This window comes from Lonchura striata, chromosome 4 (assembly GCF_050655825.1).
Source record: "Lonchura striata isolate lonStrDom1 chromosome 4, ASM5065582v1, whole genome shotgun sequence".
In the NCBI taxonomy this organism is placed as follows: Eukaryota; Metazoa; Chordata; class Aves; order Passeriformes; family Estrildidae; genus Lonchura; species Lonchura striata.
The window spans coordinates 59,615,278-59,627,490 of NC_140706.1; the positions used below are offsets into that span (position 1 = coordinate 59,615,278).

General features: G+C 38.7%; 1 protein-coding gene across 7 annotated transcripts in view; it reads left to right on the top strand.

The window, feature by feature from the left end:
* Window positions 1-12,213, top strand: part of MAPK10 (mitogen-activated protein kinase 10) — a 139,314-nt gene that overhangs the window by 78,782 nt on the left and 48,319 nt on the right. The window lies entirely within an intron of this gene.

Below are 12,213 nucleotides of genomic sequence, written 5' to 3' on the forward strand. Positions count from 1 at the left end.
AAGCAAGGGTGATGTCCAGGTTTCCAAGGTAGATAGGGAAGACATCACTTACAGGTTTGAGGACACAAGTAATTAAAATCTTAGCAGTATCTTATAGAAGACATTTGGCCTGGTTTATGACCACATGGTGGCTATACCTGTGTGTTTTATCAGGAGAAAGTTATAGCTTTGAAAACAAAGCTGTCTGGGTGAACATCAAATAAATGGGTCTGATGATGCCTTTCAGCTGAAATCCTTTATCTTGGTCTTTTCTTAAAAGTGAGCACAAGCTTTCATGCTGCATGATGCTGAGATGTGGTCTAATGATGTGTCAGCTGGACTGGGGGGGTTGGCTGGGAAGGGCTTTATTCTGTCTCGTTGATGCGGGAAGTTTCTGTGTGAGTAATGTTTGCGTGGAGATATGGGAGCAGGAATTATGCTTTTATGAGAGCTTTTTAGTGAATGCATTATAAATTTAGAAAGACACCTCATCTGAAGATATAAAGGAGACTGTAAATATATTCCTGAAGTAGTAAACTGGGAAATGTCCTGCAGATATCTTTCTTTAAAATAGTGGTTTGATAATACTTTTGAACCTGAACCTAAAGTAGATAATCTTTTAGTGTTCCCTTTAATAGGTAGAGCCAGCAAGACAATAAATAGCTTGCTGTGTTGTCTAATATTACCATAGTTTCTTCTTTGCTGATTTACTTGTAATTTGGTAGTTGAATCTTATGGAGTGTAGAGTTCTTTCTGATCAGCCTGTGGTGATGGTGGTGTTTGTTGTAGTTTATAAATCTGCTGGTTCTTTCCCTAAAGTAATCACAGCACCACAGAATCATTTAGGTTAGAAAATACCCTAAAGATCACTAAGCCCAACCATTCCCCCAGCACTGTCCATCACTAAACCATGTCCCCAGGTACCACATGTGCACATCTTTTTCAATATCTGCAGGGATGGTGACTTAACCATTTCCCAGAATATTCAAAGGCTGGAGGAGAAATGTGACAGGTATTGTCCACTACAAGGTACAGAAACACTTGAGCTCTTTTGTACAATGATTATTCTTCAGTTCTGATTTTGTGTAGCACCACTGGCTCCTGGGCTGGCTATAAGGGTCTCAAGGGACATTGCAATGGGAATAATGGTAAAAGCCATATAAAAGAGCAGTAGGTGCTTCTGACCATAATCAATTCCAAGCCCCAACTTTTGCTGTAGTGCAGTGGGAAAAGCAGAGAATAGTAGTCATATCAGTGTCTAATACACAATTTTATTTATACACAATTTTATTTGTATTGTTTAGCTGGACTCTGGTGTGCTCAAGTTCTTGAGACACAAATATTTTTCTCCGTCGTGGTCCTGCTATCCCAGCAATACTGTTTTGATTTCTTTGTGTCACTGAATTGAAATACTGTATTCCCTGACAGAGATCAACATTGGTGCATGTATAAATTGGTATAGTTCCATTGAAGTTCAGAGGTGTTCTCTTTGTGGGAACAATCATTAATTTTCTCACAAGAGGAGACCAAAGAATTCATGTCATTCAGAGGCAAAATGGGGCGAACAATGTATTTGGATATGCCTAGAATTTCAGTGGTCTTGAAGAGAATGGCAGCATTAATTTTGTCAGATGCAGAGTCCCGTGTGAAGCAGAACTGAGCATATGTCGTAAGTTTGGTTATTTTCATTCCAGTTACACAGTTCCATCTTGCAGGCTTTTTGTGCTTAACAATTTGTTGGCTGGCTCTGCAGGTTGATCCCGTTCTGTTGTAGATTTTTCAAATTGTGTCCATTAGTTCAGTCAGTGTTCTCTTCCTCACACCGAGGAGGTTTTTGAAAACAACTTTTAGAGTGTTTTACAAGTGTGTTTTGTAAGAGGAAGGTAGGAAATAGCTATCACTTTGCACTGCGAGCTGTTGCCATACTGATAGTGAAATAAGCATGCCACTATGAACAAATTCTGCCATTTTTCCCAGTGTTAATATCATCCTATACATTTGCAACCCATGGTGATTTTAAATTTTTTGTTTCTTCTGGGAATAATACTTTAAATGATTTCCAGATTTTTTTGTTAATTTAATTTTTTTTTTTTTTTTTACATTTTGGGAAGTTCTTGTTGCAATACCAGATGTTAAACTCACAGCAAGCTTCAAACCTTGCTCATTCATTTGTACATGACAGGATTTTTCCCCAGCTCCCAGTTTGCAGTTACACTTTGGTATTCTTTGGATTTTCAGCATGTTGTTGCTCTGAAACACCAAAAACTGTGTGTATTTGGTTTCCCCATTGATCTGGTGTACATGTGAAATAGAACATTCTGCTTTGTGGTTCTGATGTATCTATGCCTTCTTGAGAGAGACAGCAAATTTCCCAGTTGTATTTGGAATCTGGATCACCAACATGTGAATTTTAAGGTGCTGAGAGTTTCTCAAAGGGTACAGCAAAGGCTGAGTATCTCTCTGTATTTGACCTCCAGAATATTGAGTAGAAATGTTTATTTAAGTTGGTCAGATTTGTGTTTCTTAAGTTGATTAATTAGAGTTTTTATATTGACACATATCCAGAGACAGTTTGCTTGCATATGGAGTGAGAGGAAGAGGCCATGTCTTGGAGTGCTCTTGCAGCAAAGAACTGAGCTTGGATATGGAAGGAACTGCTGTTAGGATCACAGAGAACTGTTGCCATGTGACAAACTATACATAACATCTGAAAAATAGGACAGATGTATTGTGTTTAAGTCACTGTTTGCTTTGATTCTTGAGGCTTCTTCTACCTACTACAACTATTAATAAGTGAGAAGGAAGCAAAAAAAAAAAGTATATATAAAAAAAATATTTCTCAATTTCTTTTTTTTTTTTTTTGGTTAATGTCCTTTTTCTATCAGAATGCAGAGATTCCTAGTAGGCAGGAAGTCACCACATATTCATGTTTGTCTTCTTTTGTTTCATTTCCCTTTGCTTGTAGAGAGAAATCTAAGATTTAAAATTCAATGGTAATCACCAATGGTATGCAATAAAATGTGCACAGTATTCTTTTCTAGCAAAGAAACCATGCCCTCTGTTTCTAAAATACACTGCCTATATTTCTATGTCCTTTTTTGACTCCTTTCTCCTTAAAGAACTCGTGTGGTTTCCATGACGACAGTTAAGCAGGCAAAATGTATTCCATATTTATATTCCACAAGTTTATGGGGGGAAAAGGTAAAGAAGTTGGTGAGGGAGCCATCTCTGTGCAATCTGTTTTTGTGAAGCCTGGCAGCAATGCTCCCTTTACCTGGTCACAAATTCAGTACTGTAAAGGCAGGGTCAGGCTCATTTGAGAGCGCTGGCAGCTCTTAGGCATAGAGCAGGTTTATTCATAGCTGTGGCTGGACCTGTGGTCCCCTTGGGGTCATTAAAAAATGTATCGGCTCTTTGTAAATTCTGTGCCTGCAGGGATGTAACACGATTGTGAAACATAAGCTCTTTCTGTGTTGGTTGGTTGGTTAGAAATTCCATTTAATTTCCACTTTTTGCTATCAGACAGTGATGTTTTCAAACCCTCTTTACAGATGTCAGGTACCTGTCTGTTCCTACACTGTCAAAAGCTTCCTTTTGGTCGCTGACAGATCTCTCTTTTCTCACATTTGTGCTGGGTCACTACTATGATGCAACTTACTGGACAGATTTTTTCAAGGCTCTCTTTGCTCCTCCTGGAAGACCAGGATTGGCATTAACTACTGTCAGTGCATTGTAGCTGCTCCTTAACAGACTTCAAGCTTTTCCTTCCACATCTTTCACCTGAAATCCTTTCCCCACTGACACGAACACTGTTGCATCATCATCACTGATCACCATGTGTTTCGCATGAGACCAATTGCACAAAACACTTCTGCTCCCTCTTACGACCAAGGGGTTTCTCCTGTGGTAGGAGAATTGCTGTGGACACATGGAATCAGGGAGGTAGGGCAATAAGAGCACCTAAATAAAAGGGCAGGCAGCAAAACAAAGAAGCAGTGGAACCAGAAATAGAAAAGCTAGAGCTAGTCTGGAAAGAAATGCAGCTCAGGTAATTAAATTTTCTTTGTTAGCATGTATTGCTGATATTTATTCTCTAAGATTAAGGTAGTCTACAGATGTTCACAGTGCTTTACTGAAAACAGTATATTGTGCTTGGTCCCAGGACCTGTCCTTAGATAATCGTAAGAGCCAGTGACAGCCCAAAAAAATTAAAAATAAGTTGTGGAAGATAGAAACACAGTATGAAACAAGGTATTCTGTGTGGAACCTGGGTAAAATTTGTGAACAATGCAATGCATGTCTGGCATGACACGAGTGGGAAAACTCAGCAGAATGGGCAGGAGTTTGCAATAGAGACAGGTAGTTAGAAAGGGAAGCAGAAAGTAAGAAGACTCAAACACAGGAATCCCTTTGCAAGTCAAAAATAGGACATTGCGGGGTTTGTTTGTTTGTTTGTGGATGTTATTTATATGAAATTTTTTGGGAAGGTTTGTTTTTTATCTTTTTTTCTTTTCTGGCTTCAAATACAGTGTTTTAAAATCTTGTCTACACATCTAAGTCTTGAAATTTCTGGTGTAACATGGCAACTCAAAAACCTAATTGTGGGGTGAAGGTCCAGAGTGATGCAGATTCCCCAGGCAGGTGCAAAGGAGAGCTGCTTTATTGCAAAAACCAGACCTTTTTAAGCAGTCAGGCCTTTCTCAGTTGTATAGCTTTAAATCTTAACAAACATAATTCAGCCAACCACCACGCACCATGATGTGGACATGCTAGGGTTATAGAATTGTTTTTCTACCCTTAATTCAGCTGAGTGTTTTTCCCACTGTCCTTTTCTACTTATCCAAAGTAGCAGGCCTGAGCCATGATTTTACATGGCCTTCTCTTTGTAAGGTTTTACTTCTATGCAACAGCTAATATTTTTAATTTTGTTTCCATTGGAAAAAAAACACTTTGGCTTGTTATGCAGCAGGTAAAATATGCTGGTTTTGTCTGCTTAGAACAGCCTTGTAGAGATTGCAGGGTTAGTTTGGGGGAAACTAGAATTTGAGTAGCCTTATAAGGTTAAACTTCTTACCTTTTTTCTCCCATGATTATCATATTGTAGGTGAAGGATTCATAGCAGTGCACTTTTATTCCGCTCTTGAATTTTGGTTTTTAATAATTTGAGAAAGGCAGAAAGAAAAATGAAATAGCATTTCTTATTCACACAAGTGACAGCTTTTGTTCTGTTTGTCAGGCAAGCAAGCAAGTCTTTTAAATTATGGTTGTGAGGGGATAATAGTAAGATAGTAGCTGGTTTCTATTCCAGCTTGTAAGTCCAAAAAATAGAAGGTTTATCACGTGACTGACAGTTTGAATGTGGTAGGTACTCAGCTTCTACCAGGTGCACAGACTCTGACTCAGTGACACTATTTCCCGTGTCTTTTAAATTGCTGTTAAACAAGGAAACTGGACTTTTTCTGGCTGTGATGCTTAACAAACTTGAAAACTGTCCAAAGTTTACATTCCCTGCTGAGTTCAGAGCAGTAAATGTCAGATCACTTTGCCAAATTCAGTGTCTTATACCCATTTTCCAGATGTGGGGCAAACATCTATTTAATATGGTTTACCTGCAAATCATGCTTAAGTTTCTTTTACCCATGCCACTGAATATTGATAGGCACCCCCAGCTCTGGTCCATTTTTCAGTTTTTTACTTTTCTCTGGCTTTGGTAAATCCTTGAGCATGCCAAGAATGAGTAGTATAGGATACTCTAGAAACCATGAGGTTGTCATCTCTTACATGCTTCACATGTAAAAGAAAGTGTATTGGTCTAGAGTCCTTTTAAAGCAGGATGGAAAAGAAACTTGGCTCCTTTTGCTGCCCAGGTTGAATTTCCAAGGCTGGCAGCTGACAAAACCTCCTGGCAGCTAGCAGACTGTGTACTGAGTTAGTGACAAGAGACATTCAGGACCAGAAAGTACCAGTGATTTTACAGTTCTGTTCAGAGGAGTATTAAACAGCCGAGTGGCTTTCCGAGCCAAGTACACAGAATTAGCAGAGCACATGCAGGTGAGAAATATGTAAACATGCTCCATACTCATCATCCTCATGAATATTTTAATCTTCTGCCAAATTGAGCCAGAGCCCATTGAGTGGTGTGCCAAGCAATGTGTGAACTTTATGGCTGTTTCCACATTGCCTTTCCCGCTGTATCCCTGTATCCCCACTGTCTTTGTGAGAGAAAATGGCTATGGGAAGAGTTTTATCTTGCCTCAGTATGCACAACTGATAACTGGTGGGTTGCAAAATTATTCTTGTAAGGGCATCACCAGCTCACATAATTAGAAAGATAACTAACTTTTATTGTAAATATGTTTATTAAAAATAAGTGTTCCATCCTTTTTTATCCCTGAAGCTTCTTTTACATTGCCTTATATATGATGGTGCAAACACCTTTCTTCAGGCCCTCCCATCTGAAATTTTGGCAGATAAGAGCTCTCTCAGGGAATTGGCTAACGTAGATGTCAAGACACCCTCCATGCTATTTGAAAATCCATGGCAGTCAGGTGAAGTCCCAGATGACAGGAAAAAGGGAAACTTTGTACTCACCTTCAAACAGGGCAGTAAGCAGGACCCTGGGAGCTACCAGCCTGTCAGCCTCAGCCCTGTGCCTGGGAATATCACGGAACACATCCTCCTGGTAGCTGTGCTAAGGCACATGGAGGACATGGAGGTTATTCAGGACAGCCAGCAGGATTTCACCAAGGACAAGTCCTGCCTGATCAACCCTGTGGCTTTCTGTGATGGAGTGACTCCATTAGTGGACAAGGGAAGTGTTTCACATGTAATTTATGTGGACTTCTGAAAAGCCTTTGACATAGTCCCCCATAGCATCTTCTCTCTCTAAAATGGCAAGGGATGGATTTGAGGGGAGGACATGTGCATCCAGAGGGTTGTGGTCAACAGCTCAGAGTCCTGATGGACATCGGTGAGAAGTGGTGCCCCTCAGAGGTCCATACTGGGACCAGGGTTGTTTAATACCTTCATTAATCACAGACAAAGAGATCAAGTGCATCTCAGCAAATTTGCAGGCTTATGACCTTTAACCTTTAAGACCAAGTACAAGACACTGCATCTGGGCTGGGGCAACCCCGGGATCAGCACGGGCTGGGGATGAACAGATCCAGAGCAGCCCTGCCCAGAAGGACATGGAGGTGCTGGTGGATGAGAGGTTGAACATGACCCAGCCCAGAAAGCCAAACACATCCTGAGCTGCATCCACAACAGCATGGGCAGCAGGGCGAGGGAGGGGATGAGTGAGACCAGCTGTCTTTCCTGATAAAACACTGAAATGTAAAATAATATAAAAATAGAGCCACATATTTGAACTTTTTTTCTTAACATTTTCCAGTTTTTGTGGCAAATCTTTGAAGTTTAAGCACTACAGAATTCACTATTAATCTTGACAGCAATGCTGAATTTTCATTCAAGGACTGGGATGATAATTCCAAGCAATTCAGGCACTTCAGTCCTCTCATGTTATATCATTCCAACACAAGGTAATAGATCACATGTTTCTGTGCAATGCAGGAAGGAATGTTTTGAGCCAAATCAATAATCTCTGCAGTGATGAGGAACCTCATGGAAAACCTTGGCAACTGATTTATTTATTCTGTGAAACTGGAATCTGGTGATAGTGAAAAAATGATGACTTGTGTAGCAGCTGGGGAGGCAGCTTCGTTATATTTTCTAATCTGGCTGTTTCCACTAGCTTGCAAGAAGCTGTGAGCTGATGTAAATACGCAAAAAACTAGTCTGGAACCATAATTGTCAACAAGAAAAGTGCAGCAGTAATCCATTATGAAGCTGTATTGGTCTTCCTTAGCTCTGAATACTGTCTCAGTTTCTCTGCATTTTCAGAAGGAATAGAGCTGATCCAAAGAGTATAGTAGCCATTCTGACAAGAGGTCTACAACTCTTCATGGTCATACTGGTTTTTTTTTTATTTTTATTTTTAGCACAAAAGATTGCTTCCAAACTTAATAAGGACATTTAAAGGCTTTTTGTTATAGCAGTCTTTGACTTGTACTTCTTCAGGAAAATTTTCTGCACCCTGGTGCATATATGGAATTCTTTTCTTTTTCCACTAGCTTAATGGAAAACATTCACTATATTTAAATATACGTTCTGGAGAGTTTTTACTCTAATAAATTTTTTCTGTTTAAAAGTAATTATTGAAGAACAGAATATGCACTGTTTGTGTGAATGTCTGCCTTTAGAGACTTGGAAGTTATATGTCAAGAGGAGAAGATGCAAGTTAAGAATGAGAAAGTCTAAATTAATTCTAAAATTTGGACTGATACGTGAGGGAAATGTAAGGAGCAAATAAACCAAACCCACCAAAAAAACCTTACCAGAGCATATTTAGAAAATTTTGCTTAAAGCAAAATAACATTTTCACTCATTTTAGTTGGAGTACTTGGCTGAAAGGGGACTGCAAGTAGAGAGAAGGTAAAGCACTTGAAACATTTTATGGTTAAGCTTCATAAACCACATCTACAGAAATTCTGCTTGACATAAGAAAAAGATTTGGTTCTTGTCATTTCTATAAATTACTTCTTTGGAAACTGCAATAGTGATAGTTATCTGAAACCAAGGCCTTTGAAATTGCCACAGAGAAAATTCTGTGGAAAGGATTCATACATGCATCCATCTATGTTTTCTTTTTTATCTATCTGTGCATATACATTTAGATGTGTGTCTGAGCATTTCTATAGAAGGTGTTCTACTCCATATATTGGTGGTGATCAGTGGCTGAGGATGAGAGATCATTAGCATTCTTGTTAAATGTGATTTTCAGGTTGTCCTTTATTATCCTAAGAACCCATCTCTAAGAGTTTACTTTAAAAAATACACATTTTCTATGGGTTTAACAGTCTGTTCTGGGGTAGACTATAATGGACTTGATAAATGTTAGGTTTACCTGTTGATGAAAAGATGGGAGGAATAATTTTAAGTATTTATTTGGTGTCTATTGAAATAGAAACTTGGACATGAAACTAGAATGCTTTCCATTTCTTTTCAAAATAGGTATAAAAATGAATGCCTGGTCCTCCAAGTACATGACAGCAGATCATTGCTCATTGATTCATTGATTGTTATAGTCTGAACTCACGCAGAATATCATGGTAAAGGATGGCCTGGGTTTGTGTAAATCTGACTAAAAAGAGTTTCTTTTTTTTCTTGCCAAAGTCAGCAAAAAGCCTTGTTAAATACCTGTGATTGCATATATGTCTTGGTAATCATGAATTTATATTCACTAATTTTTTTTATCTCTGCTAAAGAGGTTTGTTTCAAATTATTTAGTTTTAAAAGGCATTTTTAGCACTAACGTTTACCATGTCAAACTAACTGTAAAGAGGATTTACAAGGAGAGAGTTTATTTACTGCCTTTTCTGTCTGTACCGCTGCCAGAGACATGGTAGTAAACTTTGAGGATTTTTCTGAGCTCATGTTGCAGTAAAGCTATCATTTTATAACACGACCAGGGGTAATTTAGAGTCTTTGCTATAAAATCAAGAAACTGTAGAAATGAAAAAATAAATTCACAGTTGAGCAAGAGGTGTTTAGATAGAGTTTCCAGAGAAACTCTTTTAGATGCAAGTCCAGTCTCTTATTTGAGATTTAGAGTGGCTTTCATACTCAGCCTTTTCACCACAGTTCACAGACACTCATTACTCTCTCTCTTATTCCTGATCCCTGGAGCCACATATTTATACAGCCACTCTTCTGCCAGTGATTGAAGTTTGTCTTAAGAAGGCTTATCATCAATCCTAGCCTTGGTGTTCCAAGGTAAGGATTTTGTGCAGCAAGCAGCAGAGAGAGGACCTACATCTGGTGTCTAAAGTTTCATTGTAGTGAAGTGCAGAGATAGCTGGCTGTAAACGAAAGTTTTTCTGATGAACACAATAAAAAACCATCAGGGCCGTGGATTTACCCAGTGAAATGAATTTACGTATTGGCTTCTTCAGGTAGTTGGACACCTTCCATTTGATAGAATTGCAGTCAAGAACTTTGTGTCTCAAAGTAAATATTCCTCTACAAAGGATTACTTTAGCCCTTCTGTGGTATGCAAGTAACAGGAATTGACCATAAAAGCCAAGTGTTTAAGAAGCCTTTGGTTTTCTGATTTTAGATCGATGCTTTTGTCTGTTGCTTTGACAGACAGAGATCAGAAGCTGAGGAAAATGTTTGCTCAAACTTTTGTTGTTTTCTAACTCCTAGTCAGTATTTTTATGATGTATCTAATGAGATTAAAATATGAAAAAATATATCAAAATGATTCACAGTACTCTTACACAGCTCAGATGAGTGTTACGTAGGCTTTTCATCCTAAAAAGAAGTTGGGTGATCAAGTAATATGGATTAGCTGAGATATTTGTCTGCTGAAATATATTTACAGTATATGTCCATGAACAATAAGGACAAAATATTTAACTATTGAAAGATCCTGTTTATTTAAATTCTTGGGCTTTGCATTTTATTTGTTCAATGCTTTCTTAATGGAACTAAAGGGTATTTAGTTGTGGCTTTTATGATGCCCTGTTGTGGCTGAACTACATCAGAATGAGAGATGTGACTCTGACAGCTGCTGCAGGAGGTTTGCTTTCTGCTACATACTGTTAGGCTGTAAATCACATGTCGTGTTCCTCCTAACACAAGGTTTAGTTGAGTGAAATTCTGTGGCTAGGGAGAAATCAAGTCAGGCTCACTCTCTGATAGCCTTGTAACCTAAGCTGCTGCTTGTATGGTGTAACTGGTGAGTGCCGTATCCTTGTTTAGGCATGTGACAAGTAGGGTATTAGCTGGGTCATGGAAGTTATGCCTTACTAATGAATAGGAGAACAAACAAGAGTTACCAATTGACAGAATGGATGATGCTGGAGTACACCTGGTCCAACCCACCTGTTCAAAGCAGTCAACTAGAGCAGGTTGCTCAGGACCACTGGAAGAGTCTGGCTTCATCTTCTTTACTCCTCAGAGCAGATACTTAAGAAAATTTGTAAGTTCCCGATCTTTCTCCATGCTAAAAACCCCAGCTCACTCAGCTGCTCCCTGTATGACAGATCTTCCAGTCCCTAATAATCTTCATGGCTCATCAGTGGAAGTGCTCCAGTCTTTATCTTTCTCATACTGGTGAGCCTGGAGTACAACCCAGAACTCCAGATGTGGCCGTGGAATGCTCACTTCCCTAGACCACTCTCAAGAGACTTCCTAAATAGGTCTTAAAAGTAATCTTTGCAAAACTTCTCATCACCTTTAGGAAACAGTTGCTCTTATTTATGGGGTGCATTTGGTTTGTTATTTATGCAGACGTAGTGAAAATTCAGTATTTCTGATTCTTCTCTTTTTGTGTGGTTTCCCAAACATTACCAACAGTTTCTTACCTATTTTGGACACCTATACATTTTTTTGGCTTTGTGACTAAGCTTCTGATGCTTGCATGCTTTCTGCTCAACTTGGTTAGTTAGCCTCTGTCACTGAATGTCTGCAGTAAGCAAGGGTTAATGAGAAAAATTTTGCAGAATTCTGAATATTTACTTCATGCTTAGGAAAGCAGTTTTTAGAACAATGGGTGGTTTGGTTGATTTATGTCCTGGGAAATACACTGTTGCTTTTCATGGACTAGCAGAAAACTCACGTCATGCCTTTCCTCTTTCTTGGTAAAAGGAAAAATCAGGAGGAGGTCTGAGGATGCTGTCCATTTGGGAATGCTTCTAGAACTTAGTGTGCTTTGTGGTATTTAGAAGTCAGAATTTATGCAGTCAGATTTGAACCACCAAAATTCGTGTTTCAAATATATAAGAAGTAATGTTTATAAAAATAGCAGAAGGTTGTGAAAGATATATAGAAGTTTAAGGAGCATTTTAGGGCCCCTTCTTTAAAAGTTCACTTCGCAAACAATGTATTTCTTCATTTTCAAAGGTTGTAACTGTGCATATGTAACAATTTTTTGTGTTACCAGGAATTGGTAAAAAACCTTGTGAAATGGTTCTGTTTTTAGACATGTAATTGGAATTTGATTATACGGCCTCAAAGAATGACTAAATAATTTGATTCTATTAGAAATATCATAAGGAAAACACAAAATTCATTTTGGGTAAGTGGGCAACTGTGGCTCACTTGTTGAGCCATGTTGTGAAAGTGCTCTTAACACCAACACAAAAGCAAAACCCTTTTCTGCTGTAGCCA